Source organism: Nyctereutes procyonoides, unplaced genomic scaffold (assembly GCF_905146905.1).
Source record: "Nyctereutes procyonoides isolate TBG_1078 unplaced genomic scaffold, NYPRO_anot_genome, whole genome shotgun sequence".
NCBI classification, from domain to species: Eukaryota; Metazoa; Chordata; class Mammalia; order Carnivora; family Canidae; genus Nyctereutes; species Nyctereutes procyonoides.
This window is the reverse complement of record NW_026575030.1, coordinates 29,037,056-29,058,133: the sequence shown is the minus strand read 5'-3', so window position 1 is coordinate 29,058,133 and position 21,078 is coordinate 29,037,056. Positions and strand designations below refer to the sequence as shown.

The window sequence follows — 21,078 nt, the reverse complement described above, 5'->3', positions numbered from 1 at the left end:
TTTGTAATTCTTAGTAGGAAAACATTATCTGAATGAATACCCTAATGGCAAACCACTGTAGAATGTTTCAGTTGCATGCGGGGCAGAGGGGTAGGGATTCTCTTCACAGCACCCCAGCTTTCTTCTTGAGAAGGTCAGAGGTACACTGGTTTGTATTATTGGGACATCCATTGTATTATTGTGACATCCAAGTTGCTTTTCCTTCAGCAAGGGCTTTATTTGTCAGAAAGGCATTATGCTTGACCTCCAAATTTCGCTGACAATTTACTGATGAGATTCATAACCTTTGGGTTGCCCTGATATTTTGACATATTTGCTGGGTTCTGGGCTACATCCTGGAAGGCCACCATAACTTCTGGATCCTGCATGGCTGCAAGAACCTCTGGGTCACTAAGAATTTCATTGAGCCCAGGCACTCCTGCCATTCCAGGCATTCCTCCAGGAAAATTACTAGGCATCCCCCCAACCCCCTCACCTCCACCCAAAGCCACCTGAGAAAACCTGGCAAAGAGCCATACTGAGCTCCTGATTGTCCTCTGGCTTCTTCCTCCCTTTGGGTTCTTTCATGTTCTTCCTGGGCCTTCTTAACCCTTTCTATTCTTTCTTTGACCTCTCACTCTTCACGTTTTCATTCATACTTCCTCTGATGTTCAGCAATTTTCTGGGCCCTTGGTTGAACTTCTTTCAACATTGCACTAGCATTTTCAACATAATCCAGTTTACAAGCAAGGGCAAGATCATGTGCTGCTTCTTCCCAATGACCCAGAAGTCTGTGTGCTTTCCTCCACCACTTGTAAGGCTGAGCTGAATCGGTGAATCAGGATTTATTTCAATAGCTCTGTCACAGTCTTGAATGGCAGCGTTTGGCTTCTGTAATTTGATGAAGATGCTGGCTCTCTTGGCGTACAAAATGGCTAAGTGAGGATTCAGTTTGATGGCATTTGTGAACAAGTCAATGGCTTTCTGTAGTTCACCATCATTTAGGGCATCAATGGCAGCCACTTTTTTATCATTTGCCTGATCCATCATTTCCCTGGTTATCTCTACATTTTCCTTTCCCATTTCTTGAGGGACATCACTATCTGGTTCAATTATATCTTCATTGTCAATTTCTAGATCACTTTCCTCACTTGATGGTTCGTCTGTCTTTATGTTTTCCTCCACCTTCTTACTGTGTTTTCTTCCTTGATACTGTCTTCTGATTTTTATGAGTAGCAGGTGGTATTTTACCCACCCCCTCCCCATGCTCTCCACCACTCCTGCAGGAAGTGCATTTCCTCGGTGTGCACAATGCTCAGATCCTGCTTACACATGTTCACGAAGGCCCGAAACTCACTCACTTTGCAGGGGTCCGTGGTCCAGGGGCGCTGGCAGGTGGCAGGTGTGGTTGAGGTTGCAGGCTAATTCCAGGCACGGGTACTAGCTCAGCATGACTGTGTAGAAGGGGGTGGCTACTGTGGCCACATTTTAAAGTGAGGCAAAATCAGTTATTATAACCAAACTAGTTGGGTGATGTTGTACTACTATTCAGTGCCTTTCTCAAGACAGTGTCTTAATACTAAGAGTTATTATAAAGGAGATACTTTAGGTGGTAAGGAGAGCTGTGGGGATCATGTTTTGAGATCATGATCCTGGCTGTGATTAGTAATAAGTATAGTTATTATGTATGGAGCACCTAGCAAGTACCAAGCCCTAAGTGATTTTATAGTCATCACCTTGGTTAATGTAAATAATAAACATGTGAGATGGTGCTATCAAGGAAGAAACTGGAGAGGTCGATTGGCTTGCCCAAGGTCACATATTTTGTAGAGAACACTGGTAAGTTTTCAATGCAGTCAATCTGTCTCCCAAAACCATGCTCTTGACCACCATACTTTATTGTATATTCTGTGGGTACACTATATAGGAGTTATTTTCTAGGTGTTAGGATTAAAAATAAGCCTTTTAAATACTTTGAGCATAGAGAAACATTAATTATGGGTAGAAAAAGGGGTAGGGAACTTGGCTACAGTATCTTAAATCTGATGAATGGATCCTTAATAGTAATAAAATGTTGGTACTACAGCATCTGCATATGAGAACTGTGAAATTCAGTAAGATGTCCAAATGGACAATAATAAAAAAACTTTTGTGTTGCTTCCTTAATATAACCAAAGACATACCAAATCTTCATAATACATGCCAAAATGTAGGAGCAATACTAGGTTCTGAGAGAACACTATCCAGTGATTACTTACTGTTAAACACAATAAAGAAAGATAGCGTGACCTCTGCCTTGTAAAGAAAAAAAAAATGCCTACTGGAGTTAGGATGCCAAGGCCATAGAACTGGACTTTTTAAGCATCTGCATGTGCAGACTGCAGCAAGGAGCAGATGTGAATCAACTTTTAAAAATAAAAACCAAATATCCTGTACATTTTTATTTGATTTGCATAAAAGTTGTTGGTGACTTATGACCTCTCAGAATATGTATGGAATGGAAATATAATATTGAGATTAAAATAGAAAATAAAAGCAGTCCTTGAAAGGATAGCACAGAGGACAATCAACCTCTGGGCATAAATGACATAAAATCTCATAGCTTTAAGACTTCTTTGATGGGCAATAAGTTAAAGTTTTGACTGTTGCAGAAAATGAACGCTATTTAAAAACTATCAGGAATAATAATACCTTTTTGCTTTTTTAATTTCATATTATAGCATTTTTCTTCTCCCTGTGCAAAGGTGGCTAATATTTACTTTCAAATATAAGCATATTAAAGTTTGGTCAGTAATTCTAGGATCCTTGGTTTTATGACCTTACTTTTCTTCATATGAAAAATTTTGACTCTCATTCCTCTAGAATCTAGAATGTAAGTGAAGTTAGGTTAACTTTATTAAATTTATCAAAATAACTTTGATACTGTACATATATGGTGGTGGGATACTGGACAGTCACACCACTAGAGATGATTGAGAACAGATTCAGTGAAGGAAATCCTTGCTGAGAAATATTAGGAGCAGGTAACCTGGGCCAAGAAAGATCTAATGATTAATTGGACAAAAATGTCAATCATTTCTGCTTTGTAGGCAAAGATGGATAATAGGGGCTATTCAGATAGGACACTAAAACATGGTGGTCAGAAAGATATTAAACCAACCAGCAATTTTAACTACTCAGTGATTCTTCTCATTGTATTATAAATACCTTGAGGACAGGTGCCACACATTAGTTTATGCACATGGTCTTAGTATCTAGTTCGTAGGACTCAAGTTTTTGCTTTGGATAGGGACTCAGTAACAGAAGAATGGGTGGAAATATAAGAAGATGATGTGAGGTGGATTTACCCTCAAGAAAGGAAGTTGCTCCATCTTGCAGGCGACAAGGCTCTTACAAAGTAGAAGTATTTGCCCCTGGCTATTCTATAGAGTAGGACCAGTCCCATCAGTGGTTAGGTAAATTAAATAGGAAAAAGAACAATGAGTCAGGATTCCAAGTATAGAGAAACACAGAAGAGGAGATAGTTTGGTTTTAGAGAAATAGAGATCACTAAGGTCAAGGCCATGCAAAGTACAAACTTCCACCTAACCTGGATAGAAAGAAACAACTGTAGGATCTCTGCCTATAAATGAAAATCTAACATAGGTTATGAGAGACGGCCTGAAGACCCAAATTCTCATTGTTAAACCAAAACAAACTTTGGAACTGCTATTTGAGTGTTTTGGCCAACTGTGTATTCCTCTACATTAAAATCTTTGAGATGAGCAAAACCAACAACTTCTTTAGCCAAGCTAAGTCCCTTTTTAGGTAATTATTCAGATCTGAAATTTTAAAATCCATTGATTGTCCTTATATTTTGTTTTTATTGAAACATATTTCTCAGAGATGCCTGGGTGACTCAGCGGTGTCTGCCTGTGGCCCAGGGCATGATCCTGGGGTCCTGGGATTGAGTCCCACGTCGGGCTCCCTGCATGGACCCTGCTTCTCCCTCTGCCTGTGTCTCTGCCTCTCTCTCTTGTTCCGTGTCTCTCATGAATAAATAAAATCTTTAAAAAATAAAAATAAACATATTTTTCTGTTCAAATAAAGCCTAATAAAATTTATTTAAATGCTGAGAAAGCTTTATTTTTCTATACACTATTTATGATATGTAAGGGGTTCATTGGGTCCCCTAAAGTCAGATATGGTATGATCCACAGGAAGGAAGGGAAATGTGATCTGGGCAGAGAGTACCCGAAGAATCAAGGAAGGGAGGTGTTCCTGAATATTTCTAAAAACTTACTGAAGATAAAAGTCACTCAGAAGAAGGATGAAGGGTCACTGGGATACAGAGCATGAGGGCAGAAGTAAGACATTGCTGAGAGCAAGGCCCCAAGAAAAAGAAGCAATCCCCCTTTTCTGCATAAAAACCCTGGGCACTGTAGACTGACACTTTTTGTTTATATTATGCATTAGAATCTGCTGCAAATAAACTGATGGTATTTAAGAAGATGAAACAAAGAGAGATAATGCTCTAAGGAGGAGAGATTCATTAAGACTGTAAAGTTGGTGGTTCACGAACTTCACCTAGAACTGTGCCATTTTATTGAAGAACTAGTGTGTTGCAAACAAGGCTGGTTTAGGAGCTACTTAGCGAATTTTAAACACCTATAACAAAGGAGGTCTATACACATTCAATCATCTCATTTAAATTGATAATCAGGTCACTATCATAGGCAATAGATAATAAGTATTAACCAAACACAGTTGGTTATAGAAAACAAGTACTTCATTTTTTTAACAGTTATGGAATAAATGTTTGTGTCCCCCTCAAATTCATATGTTGAAAATCCTAACCTTCAATATGATGGCATTAAGAGATGGGGCCTTTGGGAAATAATTAGGTGATTAGCTCTCTGGCCTCCTTTCTTTCATGTAAGGATACATGGAGAGTCTGCAGCTCAAAAGGTTCTCACCAGACTCCAACCATGCTAGCACCCTAATCTAGAATTTCTACCATCCAGAACTATAAGAAATAAATTTCTGTTGTTTATAAGTTTATAAGCCAATCATCTTTTCATATTTTTATAGCACCCTAAAATAAGACACTAACTTAATATAAAAATTTTAGTATATAGGCAACTTTATTATAGTCCCAGATTATATGTGTGTTGTATAATATATATATATAATATACATATACTATATGTATATAATGTATATCTGTATATATAATATTGAATTCAATAAATATATCAAAACCCATTTTGAAATTTAGAAAAATGATAATTTCTTCTTGGCAAAACATTTTGTAGCCAACCAAAAATTCACTGTCATCCTTGGATAAATTCTTTCTTATCTTATGAACTCTCTTAACACATTTTTTCTACCTCTCCTCACACTTGTCAGCACATTTAAATGAATATAAGATGGATAAAATGAGGGCTTTTAGATTTACTTACTTGAACCAACTTCTTTTTTGAGTATCTTTCACATACTCTATCCACTGCGTTGGCTTGATATTATAAGCTCGGTTCTTCACTACTCTGTTAACATAGCAGCCAGGCCTCTTCATGGCATGTCTTTCCCCCTTGTTTTCTCTCCTAACAAGTGTTGCCAAATTAATTTATGAAATTAAATGCCTTGCTTAAAATGCTTCCACTGCCTCTGGAAGACCAAACACCTAAGCCTGTCGTTCAAGGTCCTCTGTAATCGGACACTACCTTACTTTTACCTAAAATGGTATACTCTTCTATAAAAAGTGAATTTATGATTGTTCAATTTCTCTAAGTTTGCATCATTAGAGATTAGAAAAATCAATGACCACTTACTTTTTCTTAAAATTAAACACGCAAGGTATTCTCAGTGCTAGAAAAAAGAATGAGTGTTCAGTGACTCTTATAAAGGACTTAAAATAGCACTTTTAATTTTTGTTGTTCAGCTACTGAGAAAGACTTACTGTCCCTACAGGATTTCTGTCAGTCAACTCTTAGTAGTAAGTGAACTTAGTTCACTACTAAGAGAACTAGAAGGGATTGATATATTAGCTTCATTCCCTTAAGAAGCTTATAATGCTGTATTTGGGACATTTGTAAGTGTGTCTCCCTAATGACTGTCATAGACTTTGATACCTCTTTTACCTGTATCAGATTCAGCAAGATCTCTTTGATGTAGGTGATTGTTCCCTATTTACCTACATCATCCCTTACCTTATCATTAGTGACAGTCCAGGTGGAACTGGCCTGATATTTACAATGATTAATATTGTAGAAATAACCAATATTGTACTTTGTTTCTGGGTCTCTTTTCAATAGAAAAGGTTTGTTTAAAATAGTTAATAAAAATCAAAACTCCAGAGACCAATTAAGAGATTTTTTTGTTTTCTGAAGTCCATGAGAACTCCAAGACAACTTTCTCACAGACCAGGACTGCTATGTTTTATCTCTTCTACTCAGATGGAATTAACTATGCAAAGGATAAACATCACTGTATTGAGGAAGAGCATGTTTGACATGAAAAAAGAAAGTGTGAATTGAAGAGTAAAATAGAAGATAACACATAGAAATAACAGTAAAACCTTGAGTAATGTCCTATTAAAGTTATGGATTGAAAGTAGGGATAGTTTTCAGTGTAATCAAAGAAACTGATATATTAAAAATTAATCAGGAAAAACGTGTTTTTCATTTAACAGACACAGTGTCTCTCACATAGACCATAGGTAACTGTATAACTATTATGGCAGGAACAGAAAGGGTGGTGGAAAAACCAACTACAAGTAAATGACATATCCTCATGGAATTGAAGATAAAATCACGTTAAGTCTTTTTTTCTAAAGATGGGCAAGCTGACTCTGCATAATAATGTTGGATTTAAGAGAGACTACTCCACATACACCACGGCCTTAGAGAATTTGGTTAGGATTTCAGATCCCTCTGTTTTTGAAATACCAAGAATGACATTTTTTGACCAGGATATGTAACCGGAAACTCCTAGAGGATTTATAGAAGCTATCTCCCCATCAAATTACAGCTTGAGGCTAAGCTGGGAAAACTTTTTTGTAAAAGTTCAGAAAGTAAACATTTTTGACTTTGCAGGACATGAGATCTCCATCCCAATTACTCCGCTCTGCTGTAGGAGTGCACAATTAGCCATGTAGAATACATAAATGGATGAGCATAGCTGTATTCCAATAAAACTTTATTTACAAAAACAGGTGGCAGGCTGGATTTGGCCCAAGGGCTGTTGCTTTCCTTCTCCTGTCTAAAGCAAATAATAGCGGATGAGATTTTAATAATAATGTCACACATTACCTGATTTTTTTGTTTAAAAAAGGAACCAAGAAAATGAATCCTCTGCTTTTTAGCACAATGGATAAATAATTTAGTTCAGACAAACTTATTTTACATAAAGAAATATGTTATGGTAATTGGTTTTATAGCTCATCTGAAAGAAATCAGTTTCAGTGACCCATGGTCATGAAATTGTTGGCTAACTTTAAAAACCTTGGCAAGGAAAGCAATCATGAATGCTATTTCCTAAAGATATTTGAACATTCCACTTTTTGGGAATTAAGGATAAAATTGATTTATAGTAAACAAGTGTTGACAAGGATGTGGAGAAAAAGGAACTGTTGGTGGGAATGCAAACTGGTGCAACCACTATAGAAAACTGTGTGGAGGTTCCTGAGAAAATTAAGAATAGACTTACCATATGATTCAGTAATTGCACTACTGGGTATTTACCCAAAGAATATGAAAACACTACTTTAAAAAGACATGATGTACCCATATGTTTATTGCAGCATTATTTACCACTGGCAAACTACCGAAGCAGCCCAAGTGTCCACTGGTAGATGAATGGATAAAGAAGATGTGATACACACACGCAGGCACACACACACAGGAATATTATTCAGCCGTTAAAAAGTGAAAACTTGCCATTTGCATCAATATGGATGGATCTAGAGTATAATGCTAAGTAAAATAAGTCAAATAGAAAAAGATAAATACCATATGATTTTAGCCAGATGTAGAATTTAAGAAACAAAATAAACAAATAAAGGGGAAAAAGAAGTCCAAATAACAAACTCTTAACTGTAGAGAACAGGTGGTCACCAGAGGGGAGGCGGGTGGAGGATGGGTGAGGTGGGTGAAGGCAATGAAGATTACACTTATCATGATGAGCACTGAGTAACATATAGAATTATTGTATCACTATGTTGTTTACCTGAAACTAATTTAACACTATATAATAACTGTACTGGAATTAAAATTTTAAGAAATTAGTGTATAAGACTCAAGAAAATAGTAAACTAAAGTGTATTCATTTATGACATAACAGGCTTTACTATCCATCAAACATTGTACAAGGCCAAGGTTGTGAGATTATAAATAATGATAGATGATGGTGTTGACTAGTTTGTGAAAAATAGGAAAGTCTTTTTTAAGAGTTTTTTTTTTTTTTTTTTTTTTTTTTTTTTTTTTGAGAGAGAGTACAAGCTGGGGAAAGAGGTAGAGAGGCAGAAGGAGTGGAAGAAGCAGACTCCCCACTGAGCAAGGAGCCTGACAAGGGCTTGATCCCAGGACTCTGGGTTCATGACCTGAGCCAAAGGCAGATGCTGAACTGACTGAGCCACCCAGGAACCCCCAAAATAGTAAAATTTTAGGTTAAAAACTTCAAAATTGGTGGAAGAAGCTGTTATCTTTAGTGGGTTTACACAATGCACATATCCTGGAACTACAAAGTCGGAAGTGTCCTTATAAAGGAAACTAAGACACCTTGTCTAGAGGTCCCTTTTCTACAACTACCTTCATCAAAGTTTATTTTCTTTTATGTACAGAGGGGTGGGCGCATGTGTGCCTCAAGTACCTCCCAGTAACCTGGGACTATTGAGGCTCTATGTTTGCTTGATTCATGCAAAAGTACTTGCTCCACAGGCCCATAAGGAATCATGGGCACACTTGGATATGGCTCCTTAGAGGTTCCCATGCTAACATATTTTGGGAACTAGGAATGAATCTTCTTGTTGTTTTATAAAAAAAATAACCATGCCACAGTCATTACCCTAAGATTGGCTGAATGTCATATACTCTATTGGGCACCTCGGAAGGCATTTTAACCTTGGCTATAAAGTGATATATGTGGATGAAAAAATGGTGACAGTTGTTTAGGATCAGGAAACTTTATTTGGTACAAGTTAATGTAAACAGCATTTATTCAGTGTTGAGGAAAATCCATCACATCCTCCTGTGGTTATTCTAAGGCCTACACATTGATAGTAGTCACGAAATTATAGGTATTACCACATTAATCTTAGCTTATTAGGTGACTTTCTCAACTGGTTTTTAAAGGACTATCAATTTGTTTTGAAAATATTCTATTGTGATAGGCAGTATATCTTATAATTGTTGTTAATAGGTTCAATTCATTAACCATACCGATGTGCTTTTTTACCTTGCTTTTCTTCATAAAAGAGTTAAAAATGTTAAACATGGAAAAAATAAGGAAAACTTGGTAACTTTTAAATTGTACTTGTACTTGCCCTTCATCTTTCCTCCCTTTTAATATTTCTGCACTTTATAGTCATTCATATTTGATTTATGTTTCTCTTAATAGAGGAAGAACTTTTTAGATTTAAGCTAGGGTGGACGGAAAGGATTGTGATTGATTGAAAGATCAGGGAGTGTGCGTATAAGATGCAAGCTCGGCTATTAATGGGTAGTGTCACCTGAACTGGCCAGGCCCTGAATTCTTTATCTGTAAAATGAAACCTCCTAATGACTTCTAGGGAGGCCTACACCTCAGAGTTATGTGAAATATCTTCAAAATTCATATCCTTGAGGCTTTACATGAAGAAAAAAGGCTGAAAAAGAGCCAAAGTAATCTCTCAGCCCTCGCTGTCCTCTCTCCACTTGCTTTCCTCTCTTCTCTCTCTCTCTCTCTCTCTCTCTCCCTCTCTCTCTCTCTCTCTCTTCCACACACACACAAACACACACTCAACACACAAGGTTCTGTAGAAGAATCTCCAGGAATTCGATTGCTTTACCTCTATAGATCCTGTACCAAAGATAATGCTGAATTTGTTGGGCTCCCAGGCTTGCTTACACTATGCACACTACACAGGATAAATAGATTATACCCAGATATATAAATAGATCCTAGAAAGAAAGGAAATAGAATGAAATAGATGGAAAACAGAGAAGGTAAAAGAAACTGGCAAAAAACATTTTGGGTACTAAACCTCTACTACCCATGATCTTGCACAAATAGCAGCCTCTCTGTGATGACTTTTCTATGTTTCCAAGATACTCTGCTGCTTCAAATTTAGTAGTTCAGGGCTTATGGAAGAGTGGATAGATGGATCTAGAAAGCTAATCTATAGCTTATACTTTAAACAGTTCCACTATATGTCCAGAATACTCTCTGACTATGCTGCATATACACAGAGAAGATAATGCCTATTTCCTTGTGTCAGTTAATGCCAATGATTAATTTTAAGACAAGCACAGAATCCCTTGGCAAATTTTGCAAATTCTGAGATGCTGTTCTTGACAATTGAAGAGTAGGATGATACGCCAAGAAAATTAAATGAAAACTAAAATTGGAATGGGGTACACCAAACATAGTAAACATTTGTTATTTGTAAGTTCTTAGGAAAGCTTGGGTGTAGTAAGTAATGAGGCAGAAAAATAAACCTTAGAGGCTCTGGCAGAAAGAGTCTTCTTTAAAAGAAAAGGCAAAAACCACAAGGTTTGAATGGTTCTTATTTTTAACAAACCCATATACAATGAGGGTGAGCAACAGTGGCAATCTGCTAACCTAGTAAATGTTTCTTTTAAAACTAAATTTCACAAATTTGAGTTGAGTTCAGAGTATCTGAAATCCTGGAAGACCATCCTTGTTTAGCCATTTCCATTTGTCTCAAGTAATGAAATACTTTCTCCAAAATATAGAGCTTTCCTTGACTAGCCATGATTTTATGATTCGCACTCATAAAAGCAGCACTGTTATCTCATCAGTGATGCACTGTGAGTTGTTCTACATTCTAAGTATATTTCCAAGGTTTTAATCTGTAATATTTGCATACTTTGGGTCCTAAGTACTTTAGCAATTGTAATTTTATTTTCCTTTTATATTGTAACAAACCAGAAAAAAAAAAAAGACTAATTGTATCTAGATTTAGAAGATCAGGGGACAGGTAATTTTCCACAGAAATCCCTAGCCGCCCCACCTACCATGATAAAGAGACAGTGTTTTGATTTTCATAACACGAAACAAAATCTGTCTGTTTAACTTGGTTTATTCCCTTGTGGACTTTCTTTGCTATGTTTTTATTTTTCTTCTTATTCTTTATACCATGCATCTCTCTAATGGTTGCACGGTCATCTGGAAAATACGATGAAAGAGAGGAAAAGCTTGGGCCACATCAAAGGTAAATGAGGTTAAACTGCCCAAGGAAACAAAATAATGAAATCATGTACGAGATGAGACCTTGGAAGATATTAATTTAGAACGGCCACTGCCCTTCAACTCAAATTACACCTAAAACATTTCTAGACTGGAAATACTTTGTGATTTTAAGTCTCCTAGAAAGAAAAATGGAGGGCTACAACCTCTTCAAATGTTTAACATTTTTGGAAAATGACAATGTATTTCAGCAGGGTAACAACCCTTGTTGTCGAGCACTCTTCCTTATGTTCAACTCAATCCTGACCTCTGTTTTTTTCATGTTCTTTCTTAGTAAAGCCAGCGTAGAGTTAGAATTAATACTTTGGGCTAGGTGTGATTTTCATAGTGTCTCTTATCCTGTAGGAGGAGAGGAGAAAAGTCAGAGAGGCTTGTTTCTCCCTTTGGGTATATGAAGGAAGGCACATACTGCCTTAGAAGATGTAGTTGAGCCGGGGGATCCTTGACTCTGCCAACAAGCAAGACCGTTAGTTCCTTAGGAGGCTTAACAGTCAAGAGTTGTGATCCCCAAACTTCACAATGATCAATAAGCTGCATTAAGGATGACCTCCTGTCTGATTTTGGATCCACTGTTCTACATAGCTTCAATATCTCAAAAAAGAGCTGATATTTTAGTTCTTAACAATTCTTAGGACTCAAATGCAAGGGAAATATTAAAAAGACACTGTATAGGTAGAAATTTCAAGGAAATAGAGTTATAGCCTAATTGGGTGGGTCAGACCTCGAAAGGTAATCCCAATGCCTTCCTTTGGGGGGAAAATTTTATCACTGAATGGATTGTGTCTTGGTTCTTAGAATATAAAAATTTGTATTTTGCTTCCCTGGTATTAACTGCTTTTATTTTTTTTTAAATATATTTATTTTTATTTATCTATGATAAGTCACACAGAGAGAGAGAGAGGCAGAGACACAGGCAGAGGGAGAAGCAGGCTCCATGCACCGGGAGCCCGACGTGGGATTCGAACCCGGGTCTCCAGGATCGCGCCCTGGGTCAAAGGCAGGCGCTAAACTGCTGCGCCACCCAGGGATCCCTTAACTGCTTTTATTATAGCTCTAATTGTTTCATCATTCTACACAACCTAGGACCTAGTAGTGTTGCACTACTTCTCTCTTTTATCTATTCTTTTATTTTTTCATTTGTTTTTACTGGAGTTTGATTTTCCAACATATAATATAACTGATATAATAATATCAGTGCTCAGCCCATCAACGGCCCCCTTCAGGGCCCTTCACCCAGTTAGTTACCCCATTTGCCACCCACCTCACCTTCTACTACCCCTTGTTTGTTTCCCAGAGTTAGGAGTCTCTCATGGTTTGTCTCCCTCTCTAATTTTTCCCACTCAGTTCCCCTCCTTCTCCTTATAATCCCATTGACTATTTCTTATATTCCCCATATGAGTGAAACCATATGATGATTGTCTTTCTCCAATTGACTTACTTCACTCAGCTTATAATACCCTCTAGTTTCATCCACATCGAAGCAAATGGTGGGGATTCGTCCTTTCTAAAGGCTGGGTAATATTCCATTGTGTGTATATATATATATTCTTAATCCTCAAGTAATCTCATGTAGTCTTCAGGCTTTAAATGCTACCTAATGGATCCCAAATGTATATGTCCCCATAATACCACTTCCTTTATCCAGAAGCCTATAGCTGCCTTACTGACATCTCTATGTCTTTTTGTCTAACAGGCATTTCAAAAGTACCATGTTCCAAACAGAACTCTCCATTTCAACCCCTGCCACCACTCAGTCTGATCTTTCCCTAGTTTTTCCCATCATGGTTTCAACATTCCCATTCTTCTAGTGGTTTATGTCAAAAATCATGAAGTGATTCTAGAGTCATATCTTTCTTTTATACCTACACTGAACCCATGCATAGATCTTTCTTTTCTCTCAAAATATATCCTAAAAATGACCTTATAACCAACAAATCTGGTCCCAGACATTATTTTATTTGGATTGTTTTCTGGATTACTGCAATAATTCCAACTGGCATTTCTCCTTTCACATGATATTCTCTGGCATAGACACTACTCTCCACTCAATAACAAGAGTAATTCTTTCAAAATATGTCAGGTCTCACCACTGTTTAAAACTATTCACTTTTTAAAGTGGTCTCCCATTTCAATGTCCCACATTTTCCACCACCTGCTACTTTTCTCTGCCCTCATTTCCTATTATATTATTATTATTATTATTATTATTATTATTAATTTTCACTTACTGCCTTCCAGACACATGCCTCTTTGCTAGTCTTTAGCTTCTATCTCAAGGCAATTCTACCTACTATGTACTATTTCCTCTCCCTGGAAAACTTTTCCTAGGCATCTTGAATGGCTTATTTCTTTACATCAGATCTCAATTCATATAATCTATAAAAATGAGTTTTCTTAAACACCCTATTTTAAATATAATCAAATATCAATTAAATATAATAACTTAAGAGCATATTTGAAATATGTCTATTTCTCTTATTCCTCTTTTTTTATTCATAAAATTTTTGCCACATGAGATTTTACTTAAACTCCACAAACTCTTTAAGGAAGGAATTTTGTTTATTGCATCCACAATACCTAGAACAATGTCTGAACAAATGAAATGGCATTTGTATGACCTGTGACATTGTCTCCGGAATGGAAATGGCTATATTCTGGGCTACAGTTATAACAAAATGTTCCTTCACATCATTAGCTACTTTTCTTTATACCAGGCAATTCAAGTACTGAAATCAATTCTATATTTTAAACTTACTTCCAAACTTTGTAAACTTGTAATTCTGGCACTTTGGAAAAGTGCTATTAAAGGTGGCCAGGATTTGCTATTGCATTTATCGGTTAAATAATTCATTTATTCATTCACTCATTTGACAAGTATTTATTAAATCCCTTCTTACAAATTGCCTGGCTTTGGAAGAATGTAAAGTTGATTCAGAATTTGTCCTCAGAGAGCTTATTCATATCATGCAAACGGTATGGTTCAGAATAATGTGGTTTCACTTCACAATGACTACTCATTTTCTAATGTTCCTAACATATCACTGCTCCAGAAAAATGAGAACCCAACACATTTCATTACAAAATAACAAAATTCTCAACCAAAATGGAATTCAAAAGTGCCCCACCATCCGAACCTTAAATGTTCTTTTTACTTAGACTCCTAGAATGACTACACTCTTTGAAATTCAGTATTTTCAATTACTAATTAAAACCTGAGAATTGTATCAAAAACATAATAGAAAAATGCTCTGTTGATTACATCTCTTTCTAAATGATTATGCTACATACTTTTTTTATATTGGGAGGCTTAACTCCCACAAAATCATTTCATCTTTGAAAACTTTTTTTAATTCAAGTATAATTAATAGTGTTATATTATTCAGGTATACTATATAGCAAATTTAACAATTCTATATATTAATCAGTGCTCCTCATGTTAAATGTACTCTCAATCCCCCTCACCTATTTCACCCATCCCCTGTATACACCTCATCCAGGCAACCACAGTGTGTTCTCTACATTTAAGAGTCTATTTTTGTTGTTGTTCATGTTTTGCTTCTTAAATTCCATAAATGAATGAGATGTATGGTATTTGTCTTTCTCTGACTTATTTCATTTAACATTATACCCTCTAGATACATCCATGTTGCAGATGGCAAGATTTTATTCTTTATTATAGCTTGTATGTATATGCCACATCTTCTTTATTCATTCATCTATGGATGGATACTTGAATTTTTGCTATATCATGGCTATTATACATAATGCTGCAATAAACCTAGGGGTACATACCTCTTTTCCAATTAGTGTTTTCATATTCTTTGGGTAAATACCTAATTATGTGATTACTGGATTGTAGGATAGTTCCATTTTTAATTTTTTTGAGGAATCTCTATACTGTTTTCCACAGTGGTTGTACCAGTTCACATTCCCACCAATGGTACCTGAGAGTTTCTTTTTCTCCATACCCTTGTCAACACTTAACTATTTCCTGTGTTTTTAATTTTTCTATTTTAGCCATTCTGACAGATGTAAGGTGATATTTATTTTGATTTGCACTTCCCTGATTAATGATGTTGAGCATCTTTTCATGTGTCTGTTGGCTATCTGTATGTCTTCCTTGGAAAAATGTCTGTTCATGATTTCTGTCCATTTTTAATCAGATTATTTTTATTTTGGGGGGGTGTCAAGTTGTATAAGTTCCTTATATATTTTGGATTTTAAACTCTTATTGGCTATATCTTTTGCAAATATCTTCTCCCACTTAGTAGGTTGCTTTTTATGTTTTTGTTTTTGTTGTTGTTTGTTTCCTGTGCAAAAGCATTTTATTTTGGTGTAATCCCAACAGTTTAATTTTGCTTTTGTTTCCCTTGCCAGAGGAGACATATCTCAAAAAAAATGTTTCTATAGCCAATGTCAAAGAAAATACTGCCTATGTTTTCTTCGAGGAATTTCACAGTTTCAGATCTCACATTTAGGTCTTTAATCCATTTTGAGATTATTTTTGTGTATGTTGTAATAAAGTGGTCAAGTTTCATTCTTTTGCATGTAGCTGTCCAGTTTTCCCAACATCATTTGTCAAAGAGACTTTTTTTCTATTGTATATTCTTGCCTCCTTTGTCAGAGATTAATTGATCATAAATGTATGCATTTATTTCTGGACTCTATTATATTCCATTGATATTTGTGTCAATTTTTGATCCAGTACCATAATGTTCTGATTAATAATGCTTTGTAATTTCAGATTTTGATAACCCCCAATTTTGCTCTTCTTTTTCAAGATTATTTTGGCTATTCAGGGTCTTCAATGGTTCCATAAAAAATTTTGTATTTTTTTTAGGTCTGTAAAAAATATGTTTGGTATTTTGATAGGGATTACTTTAAAACTGTAGATTGCTATGGGTAGTATGGTCACTTTAACAATATTGTTTCTCTGAATCCATGAACATGGAATTTCTTTCCATTTGTTTGTGTTATCTTCAATTGCTTTTCTCAATGTTTTACAGTTTTCAGAGTATAGGTCTTTTACCTCCTTGGTTAATTTTATTCCTACAAGTCCTAGTAATTCTAAATTACTATTCACAATAGTAAATGGGATTGTTTTCTTAATTTCTCTTTTTGCTACTTCACTATTAGTGTATAGAATTGTTACATATCTCTGTGTATTAATTTTGTGTCCTGTGACTTTCCTGAATTCATTTATCAGTTCTAGTAGCTTTTTAGTGTAGTCTTCAGGGTTTTATAAAATAGTATCCTGTCATCTGTAAATAGTGAAAGGTTCACTTCTTCTTTTCCAATTTGGATGCCTTTTATTTCTTACCTGATTGCTGTGACTAGGACTTACAGTACTATGTTGAATAAAATTGATGAGAATGAGCATCTTTGTTTTATTCCTGATCTGTTTTTGACCAGTCATTATGATGTTACTGTGGGTTATTCATACATAGCCTTTATTATATAGAGTTATGTTCCCTCTAAATCTACTTTGTTGAGAGTTTTTATTATGAATGAATGTTGTACTTTGTTGAATGCTTTTTCTGGATCTATTGAGATGATCATATGGTTTTTAGTCTTTCTCTTGTTAATGTGATGTATCATGCTGATTGATTTGAACCACCCTTGCATCCCTGGAATAAATTCCACTTGATCATGGTGAATGATTTTTTAAATGTATCATTGGATTTGATTTGTTAATATTTTGTTGAAGATTTTTACATTGATGTTTATCAGAGATATTGGCCTATGGTTTCTTCTTCTTTTCTTTCTTCTTTCTTCTTTCTTTCAAAAAAATTTTTTTTGCAGTTTATCTAGTTTTGGTACCAGGGTATTATTGGCCTCATAGAATCAATTATAGGAAGCTTTCCTTCCTCTTCTATCTTTTGGAATCACTTGAGAAGACTTAGTATTAATATATCTTCAAATATTTGGTGGAAATTGATCTGTGAAGCCATCTAGTCCTGGACTTTTGTTGGTTGGGCATTTTTTGATTACTGATTTAATTTCAGTTCTGGCAGTCAGTCTGTTCAAATTTTCTATTTTTTCCTGATTCAGTTTTGGAAAGTTATGTTTCCAAAGTGGGAATTTTACCCACTTCTAGGTTGTTCAATTTTCTGGTATATAATTTTTCATAATATTGTCTTATGATCCTTTGCATTTCTGTGTTGTCATTTGTTATTCTCCATTTCTGATTTTGAGTCTTCTGTTATTTTGTTTTTTTGATGTGTCTGGCTAAAGGTTTACCAACTTTATCTTTTCAAAGAAACTGCTCCTAGGTTTAATTGATCTATTGTCTTATTTGCTTAGTCTCTATTCACTTATTTCTGCTTTAAGGTTACATAGTTTGTGATTTTTTTCTTGCTTCTTTAGGTTGGCCTGTATTGCTATAATCTTTCCTCTTAGAATAGCTTTTGCTGCATTCAAAAAATTTTGGACCATCATATTTTCAGCTTCATTTGACTCTATGTATGTTTTTAAATTTCCTCTGATTTCTTGGTTGACCCATTCATTGTTTAAAAGTATGTTGTTTAGCCTCTGTGTATTTGTGTTGCAGATTTTTTTCTTGTAATTTCTAGTTTCATAACATTGTGGTCAGAAAAGATGCATGGTGTGACTTCAGTCTTTTTGAAGCCATTGAAGCTTGTTTTGTGCTCTACTCTAGAGAATGTTGCATGTAAACTTAAAAATAATGTGTTTTACTGTTTTAGAATGGAATGTTCTAAATATATCTTTTAGATCTATCTGGTCCAGTGTGTTTTTCAAAGTCGCTGTTTCAAAACAAACCAAAACAAAAACAAAAAAACAAGACTGCTGTTTCCTTGTTGATTCTCTGTCTGGATGATGTACCCATTGATATAAGTGGATGTTAAAGGTCCCTACTACTATTTTATTACTATTGATTTCTCAATAGCTGCTTTATATATTTCGGTGCTCTCATGTTTGGATGCATAAATATTTACAATGATTATATCATCTCATTGGATTGTTCCCTTTATGACTATGTAGGATCCTTCTTTGTCTCCTGTAGTAGTCTTTATTTTAAATTTTATTTTGTCCAATACAAGCAGTGCCACCCCACCTTTCCTCTGTTCACATGACAAATGTTTTTCCATCACTTCATTTTCATTCTGCAAGTGTCTTTAGGGCTCAAGTGAGTTTCTTCTACATAGGCATTGCTTTTTATCCATTCCATCACCCTATGTCTTTTGATTGCAGCATTTAGTCCATTTACATTCAAAGTTATTATTGATAGTTATGCATATATTGCCATTTTGTTACTTGTTTTACAGTTGTATTTGTAGTTCTTCTCTGTTCCTTTCTTCTCTGTCTTCCCTTTTGGTTCGAAGGCTTTCTTTAGTAAAATGCTTAGATTCTTTTCTTTTTATTTTTTGTATATCTATTACAGGTTTCTTACTTGTGGTTACTATTAGGTTGATATGTAACACCTATACATATAGCAGTCTATATTAAGTTGATGGCTGCATATGTTTGTACCCATTCTAAAAGTGCTGGATTTTTACCCCTCCCCCATGTTTTATGTGCCTATCATGCTTCACATTCTTTAATTGTAAATCCCTGGGCTGATTTTTATAGATACAATTGATTTTACTGCTTTTGTGCTTTAACCTCTGTACTGGTTTTATAAGTGGTTAATCTACTCTTATTATGTTTGTATTTACCTGTGATTTTTTTTTCCCTTTCCTAATTTTCTTACTTCTGATTATGGCCTTTACATTCTACCAAAGAATTCTCTATAATGCTTCTTGTAAGGCTTCTTAGTGGTAATGAACTTTAATTTTTTTTTTTGTTTTGTTTTTTTTGTTTTGTTTTTTTTGTTTTTTGTTGGGCAGCCCGGGTGGCTCAGCGGTTTAGCGCCGCCTTCAGCCCAGGGCCGGATCCTGGGTACCCAGGATCGAGTTCCACGTTGGGCTCCCTGCATGGAGCCTGCTTCTCCCTCTACCTGTGTCTCTGCCTCTCTCTTTCCCTCTCTGTGTGTCTGTCATGAATAAATAAATAAAATCTTTTAAAAAAAATAAGTTTTAGTTGTTATTGTTATTTTGTTTTACAAAATGAACTCTTTATCTCTCCTTTCTGAATGTTACCCTTGCTGGTTAGAGTATTCTTGGTGAAGGTTTTTTTGTTTATTTGTTTTTTGCTTTTTTTCCCCTTTAAGCACCTTGAATACATCATGCCACTCCCTCCTCACCCACAGTTTTTGCTGAAAAACCAGCTGATAGGCTTGTGAGGTTTCCCTTGTATGTAACTGTTTTGCTGTTTTTAAAATTCTCACTTTATCATTACTTTTTGCCATATTAATTATTGTGTACTTTGGTGTGGACCCCCTTGGGTTGATTCTGCCAAGAGCTCTCTGTACATCTTGGATCTAGATGTCTGTTTCTTTCACTAGATAAGGGAAGTTTTCAGTTATTATTCAAATAAAATTTCTGCTCTCTTTTCTCTCTCTTCTCCCATGGAGACCCATATAAAGCAAAAGCTATTACACTTGATGGTGTTGTTGAGTTCACTTAATCTATTCTTTATTTTTTTTAATCATTCTTTTGCTGTTCACCTTGATTGCTTTCTATTACTCTGTCTTGCAGCTTGGTGATCTGTTCTTCTGCTTCCTCTAATCTACTACTGATTCCCTCTAGTGTATTTTTAATTTTAGTTACTAAGTTTTTCATCTTTGACTTATTTTTTTTAACAAAAACACCTCTGTTGAAGGTCTCATTGAAATCCTCTACTCTTTCCTGAAGTCCACTAATATGTTTATGACTATTACTTTGAATTCTCTATTAGGCATGTTGCTTATCTCCATTTTATTTAGCTCTTTTGCTGTGATTATGCTCTGTTCTTTCATTTGGGACATAATCCTCCGTTTCCTCACTTTGTGTAACTCCTGTGTTTATTTCTATGTAGTAGGAATGTCATCTATGGTTCCTGATTCTGAAAATGATAGTCTTAAGAAGAAGAGGTCCTGCAGTGCAATACACTCCATTCACCAGAACCAAGCACTTTGGGGGTATCTCCTATTTGTGTCATATTTTGTTCTGTTATTGTGGCTGAGCTGCATTTGCTGTTAGTCCAATAAACTGCAATGGCCCACTTTGCTTAATGAGGATAGGGTTTGGTCCCTGTGCCATGAAAGGGCCATCCTGGGGCTGCCTTGTGTGGTTACATCAGACCATACCTTCTGCCCATTTGCTGGGGCTGTAGTCAGGGCAAACTGCAGGGCACTCTCCTTGCATTGTCCCTTGAGAGGCTTTTGTTGGTGGACAACACCACAGCCCAGATGTCTGCACCCAGTCCATCTATAGGGTGCAGTGACCATGACGTATAGGGCTCTCTACTTATGCTGCCTTCTGTGAGATTTTTTTTGGTGGATGGACTAGCAATTAGAGCAAATGTGTGCTGCCAGCCTACTTCTGGGGCTGCATTTGAACTCGTGTATATGGTTATCTCCCCCTCTCTACAAGACAAGATTGGCACAAGTCCCTATCTGGGCTGCTTGTAGAATGAGATGTGTCAGGAACCACTGTGGAGGAACTCCTGCTGAGTGGGCAGGTTGCATAGGGCAGATCTGCAGGAGAATGTGGGGGCAGGGTACACAATGTTAGCAAGTTAGATGGAGAGTGAACATACCTGGGTATATGGACT

The 21,078-nt window shown here is 35.9% G+C and overlaps 1 pseudogene; it reads right to left on the bottom strand.

Annotated features, from left to right (window-relative positions):
- Positions 1–233: 233 nt before the first annotated feature.
- Positions 234–20,752, bottom strand: LOC129503704 (hsc70-interacting protein-like; annotated as a pseudogene).
- Between the last annotated feature and the right edge of the window lie 326 nt (positions 20,753–21,078).